We start from the raw sequence: 21,488 nt of genomic DNA on the forward strand, positions 1-21,488 counted from the left end.
TCATGCAAGGTATCAAGAAGGTATTGTGGGGTTTCATGCGGAACGCCAGCATTTGACTCGTGGCAAGACAACTTGCATTTTTAAATAATTTTGACAACTTGATTTCTCGCACACGAGTCCACTAACACCACAACAATACACTATCATGGAATCATTCCGTCTCCATACGGAAATGCCATCCACGACACTCACGCTTATCTTGACAATTTTATGAGTAGCCATTGAAATTATCTATGAACAACATATGTCTCCAAGTAGTCCATATCCGCGGACGCGGCTATTCGAATAGGTCATAACCCTGCAGGGGTGTAGTTCGTCACACACGCTCCCGCCACTTATCGCCATGTGCACGCCATGCACCTCGGCAACCTTCAAGCGGAAGCCCAGCGAGGGAGTCGGCCACGACCGTTAACCACACTAGTACCTAGTCCAGGTTTATCGCCTATCTGAGAGTAACCCGTACGGAAGTCCGGCCGAGGTTTCCGCCACGGCCTCAAACGATGTGCGCAGGGTTCCCAAGCCCACCATCCGGGTGCCACTTGGTACACCGTGCCACTGCCTACCGCATCACGGTCCACCTCTCATGTCAGCACCATGCACGGCCTCCAGCATTACTATAAACACCAGAAACTACTTGCAACTCCTGGACCGAGTACTACGCGATTATTAGGCCGAGCGGGATCATATTTCAGGGCCCAGCATGTGGTAGTATCTAGTCTTGGATTACATACACGGAACTCAGTTCCTAAGGACGGTTCCAATGAAACAACCCGCCATGTACTCCTACACAGCCTTTCACTGGTACCTTTACCAAATCAAGTTCAACACACGACCTTTGCTTACCGAACACATTCCACATTTCTGTTCATCTCCCAGATGACAGACCATACACAACTCTAAGCATAGCATGCATAGCAGGATAAGGCACATTATAGCTCAAGCAACTACCAGGTATGCTAGGTTGCAAGGTTCGGCTATTTACTGTGACAAGGTTAAGTCATGCAAAGGAAGTGGGTCCAACTAATCGTGGCAAAAGCAGTTGAAGCATTTGATCCTAATGCATTAAATAGGTGCAGGAGCAAGAACATAGGTGTTATCGGGATGATCAAAAGGGGTGCTTGCCTTGTTGCTCAGAGGAGGAACGATATCCGTCGGACGGATATTCGGTGGAATCCGGGGGTGCGGAGCCTACCGAAATGAACGGCAACATTCAATAACAATCATATGCAATCAAAATGATGCATGAGCATGGCATGAGAATGCAAAGTGATAAGTTATTATAATCAAGATGTTTTGGGTTTAGAGTTGATTTGAATCACATTCGAATAGCAATTCAAACGGGTATTCCCGGATACCGGTTTAATTGATTCGACCTGATGCTCAGATCAACCTAATGTTAACATGCATGAAATGTCATGTTATGGTACTGATTTACATCTAGGGAAGTGTGTGATCATTGCATTTATAATGAAATTTGGATATTTTTGCAAATTCCATTTATAAAGTGATTAAAAGAATTGAATTATTCCTTATTTCACAATTTAGGGTTCTGTAACTTTTTCAAACATAGCTGAAAATAGCATAATCAGAATCCTTGAATTTTTCTGATACTTTTTCATATATAAATTATTTTCATTGGAGTTACAGATTAATTTCTATGATTTTTGCAATTTTTAGCAATTTCCTGAATTATTTTTATACTGGAAATTCCATTTATTGCATCAGGCTGACGTCAGCAGGTCAGCCGACCTGTGCAGGTCAAACCTTACAGGGGGGCCCCACTGGTCAGCCTCTCTGGGACTAATCCCGCGCTGACCAGCCCCTAATCGGGGTTTGACCAGGCGTGGGGCCCTCTGTCAGCGACTCAGAGGAGGGCGATTGGGCCCTAATAGCCGGCCACGTCGACGGCCACCGGAGGGTGGTCGCCGGCGACCAAACCCGCGGCGGAGGGCTCGCCGGAGGCGACCTAGAGGGCGCTGCACAGCACCAAATCGCACGCGGATGGCAGCTACAGCAAGCTCGCGAAGCGGCCGATCTGGCAGGACCAACTGGGGATGCTAGGGTCGCCGGAAGAGGCGTCGGCGATGAGCCGGAGCGGCGGCCGAAGCTCGGGCGGCGTCGGGGGGGGCTTGAATCAGAGGGATCCACGCTTAGATCTTAGCTGCTACGGCATCTACGCGTCGTCCTGGAGCTTCTGGTGCTCACGGGAGGACGAGTTGGACATCGGAGGGCTACCGGCGACGAGCGGCAGCGGCGGTGCTCGTCGGGCTCCGGTGGAACTAGGGCTAGAGGAGGGGATCGACGGGGAAAGCTTAGGGAAAACCACCGCATGCTCACAGGGAGTGCAGAGAAGAGCTCGGACGGCTCGGGGAAGGCCTGGGGGCGACGAATCGACGGGAGAGGTCCGGCGGCCGGAGGAAGAAGACGACGGCGTTGCGGGCGTTGCAGGGCTCGAGGGGACTTCGGCTTCTGCAGAGACGACCAGGGCGACGAGGCGGATCTAATGGCGTGCTCGGGGAGGGGTTCCTATGGCCAGGGGCACGGCCAGCTCGAGCTCGAGCTCGGCTCTAATGGCGGCAGCAGGGAGGGGGAGGAGATCCGGGCGGAGGGGAAGAACCGAGGCGGGGAATGGATAGGGGAGGCTCTGGGGAGCTTATCCCCGCCGTCGCCAGCGCGAACCGGCGACCAGGCAGGCACGCAGGTGCGTGGCCGCGCCGGAGGAGGCGGCGGCCACCTCCTGCTGCCTACTGGCGCGGGGAAGGGGACGAGCGGCGAGATGGGCCGGGCCTGGCGTGGGCGTCAGGTAAGTCTTTTCCTTTTTCTTCTGCTTTTGTTTTTCTGTTTTGCTATTTATTGCTTTGCTAATTATTTCAGCTCCAAAACAAAAAGTAAAAACTAATTTTGACCTCCTGAAATATTTGTTATAATATCCCCACTCGTTTCCAAGACTTTCAACATTTTTTGAAAATTATAGTTTCTGTTTTCAAATTTTTAAATTTGAAACGAGTGGCTTTTGCATTTATTTAAAATGCTTAAAGTGTCAAGAAAATAGTTTTCTCTAATGCTCATTTACTTTCATGATTTATCAGAAAGTTTGGACATTTCTTGAGGCCATTTTGGGTTCATTGATTTTGAACTAGTTGAATTTTCCTTTAATTGAAATGGTGGCTAGGGTTTAGAGTTTTTCCTTTGCCACTTTGTTGTTTTTGTTGGAACTTCTTGGATGCAAATGCAAAGAAGACATGAGCACAATGCTATCTAGCTTAAGGTTTAGGGATGTGACAACTCACCCCCACTCAAAAGAATCTCGTCCCGAGATTTAGAAGTCGTCGGGAATAACGCAGGATATTCAAGTCGGAGACGATCCTCTCTTTCCCAAGTTGCCTCCTTTTCAGAATGATTTGACCATTGAACTTTAAGAAACTTGAGATTTTGACGTCGAGTGGTTCGCTCAGCTTGATCAAGAATACGCACGGGGTATTCTCGGTAAGAAAGGTTATCTTGGAGATCAAGCGTTTCGTGGTCCACTTCATGGATAGGATCCGAAAAGCAACGCCTGAGTTGCGAGACGTGGAAAACATCATGAACCTTGGAAAGATGCGCAGGAAGTTCCAACTGGTAGGCAACTTCTCCTCGTTTGGCAAGAATGCGGAAAGGTCCAATGTAACGAGGAGCCAACTTGCCCTTGATACCGAAACGATGGGTACCCTTCAAAGGTGTAACCCGAAGGTAAGCCTTCTCGTCAACTTCAAAGGTCACAGCCTTATGATGACGATCATATTGGTTCTTTTGGCGAGACTGGGCTGTTTTCAACTTTTCACGAATAATGCGAACCTGCTCTTCTGCATCCTGGATCATGTCCGGGCCAAAGAGTTGCCTCTCTCCGGTTTCTGACCAATTAAGAGGTGTTCGACATCTTCGTCCATAGAGAACTTCAAAAGGGGCTTTGCCCAAGCTTGATTGATAACTATTGTTATAAGCGAATTCGGCGAATGGAAGGCACTTCTCCCAATTCATACCGAACGAAATAACACAAGATCGGAGCATATCTTCTAGGATTTGGTTCACTCTTTCTACTTGACCACTTGATTGGGGATGGAAAGCAATGCTAAAAGATAAGTGAGTCCCCATGGCATTCTGAAAACTTTCCCAGAAACGAGAAGTAAAGATACTTCCACGGTCTGAGTTAATTTCCAGGGGAACACCATGAAGAGACACTATTCGAGAGATATATAACTCTGCTAGCTGGCTAGCTGTTATACTCTCACGAACAGGAAGAAAATGAGCCACTTTGGAAAGACGGTCAATGACCACAAAGATAGCATTATTTCCTTTCTTGGTCTTGGGAAATCCGGTAATGAAATCCATGCTAACTTTATCCCATTTCCATTCAGGAATAGCTAGAGGTTGAAGGGTGCCAGCAGGCCTTTGATGTTCTGCCTTGACTCGACGACAAACATCGCAGTTAGCAACGAACTCAGCAATTTCTCTCTTCATCCTTGTCCACCAGAACCTCTGGCGTAGGTCCTGATACATCTTAGTACTACCAGGATGAATGGTGAGAGGGGAATCATGAGCCTCCTTAAGGATCAACTGCCTTAGATGTGGGTTCTTAGGAACCACTAAACAATTCTGGAAGAACACCACACCTTGATCATTCATGGAAAATTCTTTAGCGTTTCCGCTAAAAATATTCTCCTTGATCCGTGATATACCCTTGTCACGCTTTTGGCTAGCTATAATTTGATCCTTAAGAGTAGGCTTCGCCACCAGGGTAGAAAGGAATCCTTGAGGAACGATATGAAGATTCAACTTCCGAAAGTCCTCATGGAGAAGTGGTTGACCTTGTTGTAGCATCAAATTGTTACAATAAGATTTACGACTTAGTGCATCGGCCATAATATTGGCCTTCCCCGGGGTGTAAGTTATCCCTAAGTCGTAATCCGAGATCAACTCAACCCACCGTCTTTGCCTGAGATTCAAATCCGGCTGGGTGAAGATATATTTCAGACTTTGGTGATCAGTGAATATTTCGCAACGATTACCCAGAAGGTAATGTCGCCAGGTTTTTAGTGCATGGACCACAGCTGCAAGCTCAAGGTCATGTGTGGGATAATTATCCTCATGTGGACGCAACTGGCGAGATGCGTATGCGATCACATGACGATCTTGCATGAGGATGCAACCTAATCCTTGTCACGAGGCGTCGCAATAGATAACAAAGTCCTTAGAAAAATCTGGTGGTAGCAACACAGGTGCGGAGGTCAGGCGTCTTTTCAGTTCCTGAAAACTATGCTCACACTGTGGTGTCCACTCGAACTTTTTATCCTTCTTGAGGAGTTCAGTCAGAGGCTTTGCAACCTTGGAGAAATTCTCGACGAAGCGGTGACAATAGCTCGCTAGACCAAGAAAACTCCTAACTTGCTTAACCGATTCAGGTTGAGTCCAATCAAGGACAGCTTGAACTCTCTCGGGATTGACAGCAATACCCTTACCAGAGATTACGTGGCCTAGATAGGTCACTTCTGGTAACCAGAATTCACATTTTGAAAATTTGGCATAAAGGCGATGCTCTCGAAGTTTCATCAATACCAGCCTTAGATGCTCGGCATGTTCTTGTTCATTCTTGGAGTAGATGAGAATATCATCAAGGTATACTACGACGAATTTATCCAAATACTCCATAAAGATTGAATTCATCAGTCGAGAGAAGGTGGCTGGGGCATTGGTTAATCCGAAGGACATAACGGTGTACTCATATTGGCCATAACGAGTAACAAAGGCCGTTTTTGGAATGTCCCCGTTCTTAATCTTGATTTGATGGTATCCCAACCTCAAATCCATTTTGGAGAAGACTGAGGATCCAGCGAGCTGATCGTACAGATCGTTGATCCTGGGGAGCGGATACTTGTTCTTTATGGTGACTAGGTTAACTGGTCGGTAATCTACAACCATCCGATCCGTTCCGTCTTTCTTCTTGACGAAGAGGACGGGACAAGCCCAAGGAGAAGAGCTAGGACGAATGAAACCCTTGTTCAAGGCCTCATCTAATTGCTTTTTAAGTTCGGCTAGCTCCAGGGGTGCCATCTTATAAGGTCGTCTGGCTATTGGGACAGTTCCCGGAACAAGATCTATCACAAACTCTACATCTCTGTCAGGTAGAATTCCTGGCAGTTCCTCTGGAAAAACATCCGGGAAGTCACGGACTACCGGAATGTCTTCAAGTTCCGGAAGAGGGTTGGCATTTAGGGAATAGAGCTGGCATTTGGCAACTCGAGTAGAGACATTTACTATCTCACCCGAGGGATGGGTAAGCTGGACATTTCTAGAGTGAGTATCAATCTTGGCATAGTGAGCTGACATCCAGTCCATGCCCAAGATGATATTAATATCCGAAGATTTCAATGCTATCAATGAGGCTAGAAAAACTAGCCTGTCTACTAGAATTTCATTGTCATAGGTTATCCTAGAGGTTTGCCATTTACTACCAGGGGTTTGGACAACCAATGGGAATGGCATATCACAAAATGACATGTTATGCAACTGTGCATAACTTTCTGAAATGAAGGAATGAGAAGACCCAGTGTCAAAGAGAACGGACGCTGGGTGATGATTAACAAGAAGCGTACCCAGCATGACGTCGGGATCCTATGCAGCTTCTTCTGCTGACACATAGTTCACACGGCCACGTGCATGAGTTGGCTTCACATAAAACGCTTTGCCCGACTTGGCCTGCCCGACAGACTTTCCGGGTTGCTTGGCACCCACATTCTGAGGACACTCACGGGAATAATACCCTGGTTCTCCACACTTGTAGCATATAACCTGGTTGGCCGTGGTGCAGCATTGCCAGCTGGACCACCATAAGCTTTTGCTGGAGGGTTGGCCTGATTCGTCTGAGGCGCCACATAGGATGGCCTCGGAGTGTATCTTGGCGGCAGAGAACTGTTTGGAACCCACAGCCTGCGTTTTGGAAACACGGAACCAGAAGACGAGCCAAAGTCACGGGAGTGCTTCCTCGTGGCTTCAAAGTCAGTATGACCAGTCTCCGCACTGATCGCTTTGTTGACCAGGGCTTGAAAGCTTGCACACTCATGGAGGCGCAGATCTCGACGGAGCTCAGGGCTCAGACCCTTATGGAATCTTGCTTGCTTCTTGGCGTCATTAGACACCTCCTCTGTTGCATAGCGGGCGAGGTTACCGAACTCGCAGCTATAGGCATCCACAGACAACTTGCCCTGAGTGAAGGCACAGAACTCCTCTCTCTTTCTGTCCATCAGGCCCTCTGGAATATGGTGCAGATGAAAAGCTGCACTGAAGTCTGCCCATGTGGCCACTGGTTCAGCGGGACGCATAGCTTCAAAATTCTCCCACCATAGATTGGCGGGTCCCTCCAGGAAATACGCCGCAAAGGTCACCTTGTCGGCCTCAGACACATTCGCAGAGCGAATCTTGCGTGAAATGCTGCACAGCCAGTCATCAGCGTCGAGGGGATCGACGGAATGATGAAACTTTGGAGGGTTCAGCTTCACAAAGTCGTTGAGGGACACTGCAGCATTCCTAGGCTGTCGAGCCGTATTCTTCTCAATACGCTCTAGCAGTCGGTTGGTCTCCCTTTTGTTTCTTTCTGCCTCAAGCATCACTTCTACCAGAGAAGGTGGGTGAGGCAGGTCTTCCTGCGACGCTTGACTACCCTCACCTTGCTCATGAGCTGGGGCACGGTTCAACCTGGTGAACACCATCCTGACAAACAAACTCATAGCTTAGACCAATATCATATCATTACTAGCTATGGATTAAGAATGTACTGAACACACGGAATGTGGAAATGAATATCCGAACAACATGGTAACAAGCAACTGCTATATATACACCATGGTTCATACACACCCTTACATAGTTCAGTACAAACTTACTCGAAGAGCAAACTACTGAAATGGTGGAACTACTCATCAGAGGCTTACAAGCTTCCTATACATTATTTATCTAGGCCTCCGGAATTCGTTTCACATTACTACCATACTCCACAAGTTACACAGGACTGTGAACGTACGGCTACTACCAAACTATCCTTCCGCTCACAGCTCAGGCATCCGCATAGAACATCTCATAGAGATTACCTCCATGACCTGGAAGCTCAACCTGCGGATCAGGAAACACTCTAGCCTGAGATCCCTAAGATCCATAAGGACACGGATGTGGCCTTGGTCCCCTGACTGGTGGTAAGATGGGTCCCCGAAGAGGTGTGACTCCTCCTATAGCTGGCCAGTCAACGTGGGCCGGAAGATGGGTCCTAACAGGGTTCAGCATCTCCATCTCTCCATACCCTGTCTGGACTACCGGTGCCAGCTGCGTCAAGGCTGTCCACAGACGGGCACGGGTAGCGTAAAGCTCCATGCGGAGAGCACGAGCATCCTTGTCTCTGTTCTCTAGCATCTCAACAGTGGACTGCAGAAGTGGGTCCTCCATAGAGGAATCAAAATAGACTCCACTGAGGTATCCTTCTTCGCCAGACTGAGAGGCCGGAACATAGCAGAACTCTGAATTCTGCAGCAGTGCATGTCTCGCTCTCATAATAGTCAGCATTGAGTAGGCAGCATCTTGTACTGCCATGTCAACAGTGACTCCCAACCCATAGGACCAATGGATTGGCTTCTCTGCTCCAGGGTAGTTTGGAAATACCCTAACAGTGCAGATGTACTGGCTCTGGTTGAAGTCTCGGTACTGTTCCTCCACTGTGTACTCGGGGTACCAGCGGTAACCGCACACCGACATCATCCTGACCAGCATGGCCGTATGACCCAGTACATCAATGCACCTGGTCAGACGTACCACCTGACGAGAAGGACGACCAGGCATCTGTAAATAGAGAGTAATGCAAAAAGCATTAGAGCTCTGAATGCAAAATTGGGCAGCATAACGGCTGTAAATGCACAAAAACAAATTTTTAGACAACCCAAAAATGAAATAGCGTCACCACTCAACTATCAAGTTCAACTCTCTGATCATCAAACTTACTTCCTGCTTCCTAGGAATAAAAGAAACCCAATATCTCTCGACCCGCAGTCCTATAAACTACCGATCAAAAATCCGAGCCTAGGAGAAGATGAGTAACCTATTCCTTAATTCCCGCAGAAAAGACGAGGATGACCAGAATAGAATACCTTGAGAAGAGAACAAGAGTGTTACGTTCCCTTCCACAAACAATTCCCTTATATATAACTAAGCAATTCTAGACTCAACTTCGACCAGTTTGGCTTATTAATCCTACAGTCAGTCAGGCTCTGATACCAACGCTGTCGGGACCCCGATCCTAAGCCATAGGAATCCAGCTTGTAACACATCGCATCTCTTTGTGGTCTCACGCACGGTTAACTCCACGGCTGCAGCCTTACCTTAGCCGGGACCGTTTGCGTCTTTTGACTCACGTATGCGATCGTGTCGCTAGCATTCCAATGTCAAAGAACCCGGATCGACATGTCTAGTCATAAACCAAAGTGGCAGTTCCGCACAAGGACAGGCATACATGACCCAACAAAGCAGGTGTCGGTCATCACCGAACGTAGACGAGTCGTAGCAAGCTACAAGGACTCCATTACGTCGCGTGACATTTCCCCAAAGGGGACAGACACAACAACTAAGAAGGACACATGCCGGTCAACCAATGCGTCCGGAGCAGTAGCGAACTACCAAGGCTCGTTGGATCACAAAGGGGCATTTCGTTGTAAGGAGTGCTACTAAAGTTCACGACTAGGTATTCGAACCCCATACATATCAAGTAGGACACACGTACGCATGGCATACCGATATGTATAGATACATCGATGGCATCACAACATAACCATAAGCATACAAGCTTTATTTAAGAGGCTCGGAAGAGCCACACACATATTATTACACATTAAGGGTCTCACGCCCATAATATCAGTCACACAATACAAGCCAGCGGAAGGGTTATAAGCTGTCTGGGTACAGACAGAGCAACTAGAAGGCATATGGCCTGACTATACTACAGAGCCGACGTAGGGCCAGATCGTAGCTGGGACACCAGCTACTCGTCGTCGTCGATGTCTACGAAGAACCCTCCATTAGGGTCATTAGAAACCTCTGCAACATGATTAAGCAAACATGAGTACGAAGGTACTCAGCAAGACTTTAGGATGACTAGCTACTCAAGCAAGGTATCAAGAAGGTATTGTGGGGTTTCATGCAGAACGCCAGCATTTGACTCGTGGCTAGACAACTTGCATTTTTAAATAATTTTGACAACTTGATTTCTCGCACACGAGTCCACTAACACCACAACAATACACTATCGTGGAATCATTCCGTCTCCATACAGAAATGCCGTCCACGACACTCACGCTTATCTTGACAATTTTATGAGTAGCCATTGAAATTATCTATGAACAACATATGTCTCCAAGTAGTCCATATCCGCGGAGGCGGCTATTCGAATAGGTCATAACCCTGCAGGGGTGTACTTCGTCACACACGCTCCCGCCACTTATCGCCATGTGCACGCCATGCACCTCGGCAACCTTCAAGCGGAAGCCCAGCGAGGGAGTCGGCCACGACCGTTAACCACACTAGTACCTAGTCCAGGTTTATCGCCTATCTGAGAGTAACCCGTACGGAAGTCCGGCCGAGGTTTCCGCCACGGCCTCAAACGATGTGCGCAGGGTTCCCAAGCCCACCATCCGGGTGCCACTTGGTACACCGTGCCACTGCCTACCGCATCACGGTCCACCTCTCAGGTCAGCACCATGCACGGCCTCCAGCATTACTATAAACACCAGAAACTACTTGCAACTCCTGGACCGAGTACTACGCGATTAATAGGCCGAGCGGAGTCATATTTCAGGGCCCAGCATGTGGTAGTATCTAGTCTTGGATTACATACACGGAACTCAGTTCCTAAGGACGGTTCCAATGAAACAACCCGCCATGTACTCCTACACAGCCTTTCACCGGTACCTTTACCAAATCAAGTTCAACACACGACCTTTGCTTACCGAACACATTCCACATTTCTGTTCATCTCCCAGATGACAGACCATACACAACTCTAAGCATAGCATGCATAGCAGGATAAGTTACATTATAGCTCAAGCAACTACCAGGTATGCTAGGTTGCAAGGTTCGGCTATTTACTGTGACAAGGTTAAGTCATGCAAAGGAAGTGGGTCCAACTAATCGTGGCAAAAGCAGTTGAAGCATTTGATCCTAATGCATTAAATAGGTGCAGGAGCAAGAACATAGGTGTTATCGGGATGATCAAAAGGGGTGCTTGCCTTGTTGCTCAGAGGGGGAACGATATCCGTCGGACGGATATTCGGTGGAATCCGGGGGTGCGGAGCCTACCGAAATGAACGGCAACATTCAATAACAATCATATGCAATCAAAATGATGCATGAGCATGGCATGAGAATGCAAAGTGATAAGTTATTATAATCAAGATGTTTTGGGTTTAGAGTTGATTTGAATCACATTCGAATAGCAATTCAAACGGGTATTCCCGGATACCGGTTTAATTGATTCGACCTGATGCTCAGATCAACCTAATGTTAACATGCATGAAATGTCATGTTATGGTACTGATTTACATCTAGGGCAGTGTGTGATCATTGCATTTATAATGAAATTTGGATATTTTTGCAAATTCCATTTATAAAGTGATTAAAAGAATTGAATTATTCCTTATTTCACAATTTAGGGTTCTGTAACTTTTTCAAACATAGCTGAAAATAGCATAATCAGAATCCTTGAATTTTTCTGATACTTTTTCATATATAAATTATTTTCATTGGAGTTACAGATTAATTTCTATGATTTTTGCAATTTTTAGCAATTTCCTGAATTATTTTTATACTGGAAATTCCATTTATTGCATCAGGCTGACGTCAGCAGGTCAGCCGACCTGTGCAGGTCAAACCTTACAGGGGGGCCCCACTGGTCAGCCTCTCTGGGACTAATCCCGCGCTGACCAGCCCCTAATCGGGGTTTGACCAGGCGTGGGGCCCTCTGTCAGCGACTCAGAGGAGGGCGATTGGGCCCTAATAGCCGGCCACGTCGACGGCCACCGGAGGGTGGTCGCCGGCGACCAAACCCGCGGCGGAGGGCTCGCCGGAGGCGACCTAGAGGGCGCTGCACAGCACCAAATCGCACGCGGATGGCAGCTACAGCAAGCTCGCGAAGCGGCCGATCTGGCAGGACCAACTAGGGATGCTAGGGTCGCCGGAAGAGGCGTCGGCGACGAGCCGGAGCGGCGGCCGAAGCTTGGGCGGCGTCGGGGGGGGCTTGAATCAGAGGGATCCACGCTTAGATCTTAGCTGCTACGGCATCTACGCGTCGTCCTGGAGCTTCTGGTGCTCACGGGAGGACGAGTTGGACATCGGAGGGCTACCGGCGACGAGCGGCAGCGGCGGTGCTCGTCGGGCTCCGGTGGAACTAGGGCTAGAGGAGGGGATCGACGGGGAAAGCTTAGGGAAAACCACCGCATGCTCACAGGGAGTGCAGAGAAGAGCTCGGACGGCTCGGGGAAGGCCTGGGGGCGACGAATCGACGGGAGAGGTCCGGCGGCCGGAGGAAGAAGACGACGGCGTTGCGGGCGTTGCAGGGCTCGAGGGGACTTCGGCTTCTGCAGAGACGACCAGGGCGACGAGGCGGATCTAATGGCGTGCTCGGGGAGGGGTTCCTATGGCCAGGGGCACGGCCAGCTCGAGCTCGAGCTCGGCTCTAATGGCGGCAGCAGGGAGGGGGAGGAGATCCGGGCGGAGGGGAAGAACCGACGCGGGGAATGGAGAGGGGAGGCTCTGGGGAGCTTATCCCCGCCGTCGCCAGCGCGAACCGGCGGCCAGGCAGGCACGCAGGTGCGTGGCCGCGCCGGAGGAGGCAGCGGCCACCTCCTGCTGCCTACTGGCGCGGGGAAGGGGACGAGCGGCGAGATGGGCCGGGCCTGGCGTGGGCGTCAGGTAAGTCTTTTCCTTTTTCTTCTGCTTTTGTTTTTCTGTTTTGCTATTTATTGCTTTGCTAATTATTTCAGCTCCAAAACAAAAAGTAAAAACTAATTTTGACCTCCTGAAATATTTGTTATAATATCCCCACTCGTTTCCAAGACTTTCAACATTTTTTGAAAATTATAGTTTCTGTTTTCAAATTTTTAAATTTGAAACGAGTGGCTTTTGCATTTATTTAAAATGCTTAAAGTGTCAAGAAAATAGTTTTCTCTAATGCTCATTTACTTTCATGATTTATCAGAAAGTTTGAACATTTCTTGAGGCCATTTTGGGTTCATTGATTTTGAACTAGTTGAATTTTCCTTTAATTGAAATGGTGGCTAGGGTTTAGAGTTTTTCCTTTGCCACTTTGTTGTTTTTGTTGGAACTTCTTGGATGCAAATGCAAAGAAGACATGAGCACAATGCTATCTAGCTTAAGGTTTAGGGATGTGACACTGGGCTTGTGGCCCACTGGCTATTTTTCATTAATTCCAGAAAAATTCTCCATAAATTTTCAGGTCATTCCGAGAACTTTTATTTCTGCACAAAAACAACACCATGGCAATTCTGTTGAAAACATCGTTAGTCTGGGTTAGTTCCATTCAAGTCATGCAAATTAGAGTACAAAACAAGGGCAAAAGAGTTCGGAAAAGTAGATACGACGGAGACATATCTCGCTGCCTCGGGACAACGGGTGAACAAGGACAAGTTGTCCATCTTCTTTAGCAAGGGGTGCTCCGAAGATCTTAGAGGAGATCAAACATGTTCTATGTACACACTGAACAACTCTCTGATAAATACTTGGGTTTACCTTCTGATGTCGGGCGTGCAAAAGAGGGATCTTTCAAATTTTTAAATGATCGAATCTGGAAGCAAGTCCAAGATGGATGGAAAAAGCGCTATCTGCGGGAGGGAAAGAGATTCTCATCAAGTCTGTTGCACATGCCATACCTAGTTACTCTATGGCGTGCTTCAAGGTGCCTAAGGGGCTCTGACAACATATCAATGGGCTTCTGAGGAAGTTCTGGTGGGGCTCAAAGAAGGGGGAGATGAAGACTGCTTGGGTTTCTTGGGAGATCATGTCACAACCTCAATTCATGGGGGGCATGGGCTTCCATGACATTGAGTTGTTCAATCTTGCGCTGCTAGCCCGGAAAGCATGGCGCCTGCTCCATGAGCCACACTCTCTCAATGACAGGATACCGAAGGCGGTTTATTTTCCCTTGACGTCCATTCTCCTTGCAGAACTGGGCAAGCATCGTTCACAGGTTTGGCGCTCGATTATGGAGGGCCGAGATATACTGAGACTCGGCTTGATAAAGCGGATTGGGTCCGGGGTAGATACTGAAATCTGGCATGAGAACTTGATTCCGAGGGACTTTCAGCTCCGCCCGATCTGCCCCAAGTCCGAAAACCCTCCACTCATGGTTGTTGAACTCATTGACCCTGCCACTCGATCTTGGGACCGAACTGCTTTGGAGTTGAACTTTTATCCGATGGACATGGAAGCAATCTTAAATATCCCACTTATTTCTAGGTCTCGGTGTGACTCTTGGGCATGGCACTACGAGAAGAAGGGCACCTTCACTGTCCGGTTTGCTTACCGATGTTGGCTTCCATCAAACAACAACGCACAAATTGGCTCGAACACGCCAGGGGCCATTCTGAGACTGCATCTGATCGTCGCTCGTGGACACATCTTTGGGGTGCTTTGGTCCCTTCTAAGGTCAAGGTGTTTGCCTGGAGGTTAGCACGCACATCGATCCCGACACGGGAAGTGCGCAAGCATAGGAGCATGGCGGACACAACAGAATGCTCGCTGTGTCACGCAGCGGTCGATACATGGCATCACGCCCTCTTCGACTGCCACATGGCGCGCTGTATCTGGGTATTGGAGGATGAGGACCTTACCGAAACTATTATCTCGAACTGGACTGAAGATGCGAAGCTCTGGATGCTATGGCTGGTGGACACGCTTCCCTCGTCGGCCCTTGCCAGAGTCCTTGTGACGATGTGGGCCATTTGGTGGGCGTGTCGGAAAGCAATCTTCGATGAAGTATTTCAGAGCCAGTTAAGCTCACACTTGTTCATCAACAAGTTCCTGGTTGAGCTGGAGATGACCCCCACACCTGTGAATCAGGCGAAGGAGTGTCGGCTGCTGGCAAGGGGCGACCCTACTTGTGGGCAGCAATTGCCAAAGTGGTATCCGCCGGTGGAGCATGCAGCAAAGATCAACGCTGATGGAGGTTTCTCCAAAATCGGCGATCGAGGGGCGTCAGCTGCGGTGTGTAGGAACAAGAGGGGTGGATATCTCGGTGCCTTGGCAGTCATCTACGAAGGGCTTCAGGACCCGACAGTTCTTGAGGCCCACGCGGCACTAGAGGCACCTGCGCTCGCAAAAGACCTCAACATCCAATCCGTGTGCATTGCATCTGATTGCTTGGAAGTTGTCTCTAATATCGAGAAGGAGGTCCCCTGTCGTTATGTTGCCATTCTCCATGATACCAAGCATCTGAATAGTTCTCTTCAAGATGTAAAATTCATTGATGAAAATAGGAAGTTTAATGTTGAGACCCATGCACTAGCTAAAGCTGCTGCATCCCTCCCCTCCAAACGCCACTTATGGCTATCTAGTTTGTCCGATATTATCTGTATTCCTGTGTCTGTGAACTCGGTTCTTCCCGTGTCTTTTTTTTGGATTTTTTTTACCCTTGTTGTTTGAGCGCCACGTTATGTGCCATTGTCTATGTGCGCGTGTGCACTGTACTCTACAGGAGAGTTTTTTTATATTTGTTTGACTGTATGTTTTGCACTGTCCAACTGACATGACCGTTTTATATTTTTTTGGGTTTGTTCTGTTTCACACGCTCCTGCATGAACTATGTATGTGACTGCTCCAGTTCACCTTGGAAATTGCGTTTGGCGGCGGAGATTCATGGAGGCTTTTAAATTTGAAATTCAAATTTTATAAAAATTCTTATTTTTACATTTCAGAAAATTTTGAAAAAAATACAGGAATAAGTGAAGGCGTAGCACATATGTGTGTAAATTTTTAGAAAAAATACATTGAAATGAGGGCTGTGTAAAAAAAAAAAATCTGAGGCTTTTTCACACATGACACTATTCATCGTTTCAGGCCATGAATTTATCTTTTTTGTGCAGATCGTATTTCAAGGTATTTCATCCTAAATTTTTGCACACATAAACATAACATCCTTCTCTACTTTCATATTTTTTTCAGATTTTTTTGAAACCGAAAAGTTTGAATTTTGAATTATTTAAAAATTTCGGTCTCTATGGAGGCCGAGTTTCAAACGTCCGCACTCAGTTCACCTGCCCTTTGTAGATTTCATGCGTTGGTTATGCTCCACAAGCCCCTGCATATGCCATGCATGTCGCCATGTCTACTCACATGCCATTGACCTCCAAAGGCAAGAAAACTGATCGACACGCTGCCTTTTTCTGGTGGGGTTCTCGTTTTTTACTTTCCTTTGGCTGCCTATAAATACTTGTTTGCTTGGTGTTCCTTCGCAACCCTCTTGTTTTGTTTCGTCTTTGTTATGGTTCGCGTAGGTTGCCACAGGGCCGAGCACGGCGGGTTTGCGCGCGAGCTAGGCACCGAGGGGCTCCCCGTCGGGGAGCACGGCGGATGGCGCGGCCAGGTGCGTGCCCATCAAGAGCTCTGTGCAGGGTCGACGGCTGAAGGCTGATAGACACACGACGAGTGATTGCTTTGTCTGATGTGAAAGGGGTGGGTTAAAGCAACTCTAGCAAACCCCGTAGAATCGTTGGAACTATAAAATTTCGGTGATTATACGGATTTGGGCTGTTTTTCCTGTCAGATTAGAAACTGTAAACGCCGCCTGACCCGTAAAACTTTTACGATGGCCCCTAAACGCAAGCGCTCGGTCGGTATATCTGCGGGTTCGATTGCTGGATGCGGGTCGAAACCCTATCCCTCCGTCGCCGCGAAAAGCCCCCCCCCCCCGCTCCACCTCACCGTCGGCGCCTCCAATCCGCTGCCGCGCGCCTCCATTCCGCCGCGTAGCCGCTCCATTCCATCGTCCTTGATGGCCAACTCCGGTAGCCGTAGGAACGACGATCCCGAGAGGGCTCATTGCGTCAGATCCGACGCCGCCCGTAAGCGCGCCGCCCGCCGGTCCACGCAGTGGGGCCAGACGCCGCCGCCGTCGCTCCCCTGTCGCGAGACAGAGGAGTACGACCCCTCGCGCTGCCGCCTCTTCTCCGGCAGCTCCTTCGAGGCGTCGAGCTCGTGCTCCTCCATCCCCCCGGTGAAGAGGGAGCTCGAAGAGCTCCCGTCGGTGAAGATGGAGCCGGAGGCCGAGGCGGTGCCGGAGCGACGTGTCGGGGCCGTCGTCGGACCGGATGATTTCCTCCCACCGGCGGAGGCGGATAGCCTTTTGCCCATGCTGCTGGCGCGGAGTGCACGAGAGGCGGAAGAGGACCAGCAGCGCCGCCGGAGGGAGGAGGAAATCGACACCATGCTCTACGAGCAGGGTGTCGCGTCGGCCCTCGCCTTCGGCCATAAGGTGGAGGAGTGGCGCCGCGAAGCGACTGCGCAGAAGCGCATCTAAGTGGAGCTCTCCTCCGACGAGGACACGTCTGAGCGCACTGCGCATCTACTACTGCACGAGCTCGACTCCCATGAGCTAAATTTTGCATAGTACGGTAGGATAGCTAGTAGCTCTGCTGAGCTCCGATGAACTTCAGTAGGTGTGCTTTACCTCTGTCCTCCTCTAGTAAGTGATGTAGTCTGAATGTAGTTTATATGATCATGTTCTATGTAGCTCTCAATGACTGTGGTTCCAATTTTGCCTGCGAATGTTTTTATTTCAAATTATACAGTTTGATTATACGGGTTCTGTTCTGCAGCGCAATATTTCGTTCCGTAAAACCTTATTTTATCGAACTGTAAAACACGTTTGCAGGTCGCAATTATACAGGGTCTGCTAGAGATGCTCTTAGCTGCATTGACTGCTTTTGCTCAATGTGAGAAAAATATGTTATGGGTCGTTTCTATTTTGTTTGCTGCTGTGCATGCTGTCACGTTTGCTCCTAGGCTAGATCGTTGCACACGTTCGTGTTCTGGTTTCTTCCGGTGTTTTCTGATTGTTTTTTCGTTTCCTCTTGCGTGCTTCTAAGTAGCTGCTTGCTATCTTCTTCTCTCTTGTGTGGTTTTCATTTATTTGCTCTTTCTTATGGTTCATGCTATTGTACGTGCCTCCTCTTCTTTCGTTGGTGCTTTTCATGGGAGGTTGGCACTTGAGAGTAGTTCTAATCTGGATGGATACCTTTTTATAGGATTATGATTTTCATATTCTTGTTGTCTTTTTTATTGTGTTCATAATGTCCTGTGTTTTTACGTTTGAGGTCTCATGAGGCGCGACGACGACCACACAAGCGGTAAGATGTTCATCGTGGGAAATGTCATGTAGATTTCACGTGCTTCTTCTTTGTCTTTATTCTTTGCCTTGATTATTTTTTCGTATCCTTTTGTTTTAGTTTTTTTCTAATCTTTTAGTTGATTTGTTACTTTTTGCAGATGGAAGGAATGTTCGATCTGCTCTTAAAAAATTCGTTGATCCTTGTCTTGTTGCTATTAGGGTTGCATCTGATGCGGAAGTTCTGTAAACTAGAAACAAAGAAACAAGCATTGAACTGCAGGCAACACAGCATTCAAGCATCGACACCATAAAAACGAGCAAAACACAACACGGTATTCATGCACTATCCTTGTCGGAACTGGAAGAACATGATATCACTCGGTGTTACCATTGACATTAATAACACCTTTTGGTCCTGGCTTCTTAAATTGACATTAATAACACCTTTTGGTCCTGGCTTCTTAATGGGGGACGGCATTGAAGCGAGGAAACGCCGTACGGCCAAGGAGTGCATGGTACCCGCTACGGAAGACGACACTGTCGAAGATCAAATCTTCACTGTGAAAGTTTTCGGGTGAACCAAACACTACATCTAGGGTTATCGTGCCCGAACAACGAGCCTCGATGCCACGAATTACTCCTTTGAAGGTGATTTTGCTGGGTTTGATTCTTGATAGATCAATGCCCATTTTTCGCACCATATCCTCATAGATGAGGTTGAGGCTGCTACGTCCATCCATGAGGACTCGTGTGAGATGGTACCCATCAATGATGGGATTGAGTATCAAGGCCGCTGATCTCCCGTGTTGAATACTGGTAGGATGATCCATGAGATCATAAGTGGTCGGGCATGCCGACCATGGATTGTACTTTGGGGCTACTCGCTCTATGGAATATATGTCCCGAAGTGCCCACTTCCTCTCCTTTTTTGGCAAGTGGGTGACGTAGATTATGTTCACCATTTTACTCTAGGGGGAAACTGCTTTTGGCCCCCTTTGTTCGGGCGACGAGGTTCTTCATCGTCCTCGCTACGAGGGCTCTTGGCTTGGTCTTGGGCCATGATCTTGCTCGCCGCCTTGATCACCCAACAGTTATGGTTGGTGTGAGTACCATACTTGTTCTGCGTGCCATGTATCTGATAGGGCCTCTTTAGTATTTTGTCCAGCGCGGTTGTCCCATCCCGATTTCCTCTGAAAGGCTTCTTTTTGGGTTCGGGCGTGGAGTTGCTGAATCTGGCACCGAATGTCGTGTCACCAGCATCACCACTATTGTGCTGGCGCTTGTTCTTTTTTCGTTGTGACTTTCCATTACTGTCCCAGACTATTGAGGTGTCGGGGTTTGAGAGAGGGTTGTTCCGGCGGGCAAGCCAAGTATCCTAACCAGTGTAGTGGCGGGTCATGAGAGAGGTAAGGGCAGCCACTGTCCTTGGCCTTTCCTATCCAAGCATCCGAGCTAGCCATTCATCTCGTATGTTGTTGCGCATGGAAGCTAGTGCCCTAGCATCTGAAAAATCAACAATCTGATTTATCTTGGTGAGGAATATGTTCCAGAATTGCCGAGATGACTCATTGGGCTTATGTCATCAGACCTAGGTGGCCAAACATAGGTGCCCTGTGTCGTGGGTATAAGTCTGACAGTGGAAGTGTAGGGTACGAAAGGATGGGCAGAGCCTTAGCTACGGCGAGGATGTATGAGTTCAGGCCCCTCTACGGTGGAGGTAAAAGCCCTACGTCTCAGTGCTCTTGGGAGCTTAGTGTCGAGTGGAATATAGGATTACAGTAAAAGCCAACCCCAGCACCAGTGGGGAAGGGCAGCTTATATAGAGTGCGCTGCCCTTCATAATGGCCCGGTGGACAGGGGTGGAATAGTGGCGAACAAATGCCTACGTTACAGGTAACGTAAGCCTTAAATGTTAATAATGGTGTCTGAAAACGTATGACCGTTGCCCTCCTGGGAGGTTACGATGTACAGAGTGGAATCCAGTCGGTACGTTAAATATGCTCCAAGTGCTCATCACCGACTGGATGATGGGGGAGTCCTTAGTTCAGTCGGAACTGTCTAAGGGCCTCGTCTTCTATGAAGGGTAGTCCTTGGGTAGGACCTATAGGGCAGGCCTATGACCCTATCCTGGGACTATAACCCCATCATTAGTCCCCGAATGGATCGGGGTTGGAACGATGAACTGATGTCCGGAGTATGGATCCGACTGGTATGGAGGTGACTTTGGCGTTGTTTGCCTCGATCCATTTTGTCCTTTCAACCAGTGATCTGAGTGAAGGTATCGGTGAAACGAACCGTCAGAGACCGAGTGCTTCCGCGGAATCTTTCGACGTGACTGGTCAAACTGACAGCGCCGGATTTTCTGGGATCCTCAAATTTCGGTTGCCGCGCGCTCAGCGGGGATGACGACATTGCCATCGAGTAGGTTTCGCCGCCTCGATTACCGCGCCTTTATCTTCTCCACTAACATCGCAGCTGCCGGTTGGGGGGATAAGATTTCGGGTCCACCTGTTAGTGACCCAGTCGGAAGCTTATTTAAGCCTCTCCGGCGGGATTCTCTGTTGCGCTGCTCATCTTCCTCGTATTAATCCCGCTTCTCCCGCAGCTCTCTGCATGCCCCAAGCTTCCTCCTTCCCCTCCTCCTCCATGGATCCGTCGCCTTCGCCATGACGAAGGGGCAGACCAGCAAACTTGAGTCTCAGAAGAAGAAGAAGAAGGGGGCGGCTCCTACCCAGCGGCGGCAGCAGGCGCTGTCGGCGGGTTAGATCCAGGGGGATTTCCTCCCCTCCTCGGTGAAGGAGGACGACTTGCTGGAGTTGGTGGAGCATGGCATGATCGTCAACAAGTCTTGGCGGCTACCGGAAGGTGAGACAGAGCCGGCGCCGAAGGAGGGGGAGCGCGTTCTGCTGCTCAGCCATGTGTTCAGGGGCTTCTCCTTTCCTCCCCACCCCTTCTTCCGAGGTATCATGACCTACTTTGGGGCACAGCTCCATCATTTTCCTCCAAACGCAATAGCCCACCTTGCTGCATACGTCACCCTTTGCGAGTGCTTTATTGGATGTCCCCCTCACTGGGGGCTCTT

Source organism: Hordeum vulgare, chromosome 1H (genome assembly GCF_904849725.1).
Source record: "Hordeum vulgare subsp. vulgare chromosome 1H, MorexV3_pseudomolecules_assembly, whole genome shotgun sequence".
Classification (NCBI taxonomy): Eukaryota; Viridiplantae; Streptophyta; class Magnoliopsida; order Poales; family Poaceae; genus Hordeum; species Hordeum vulgare.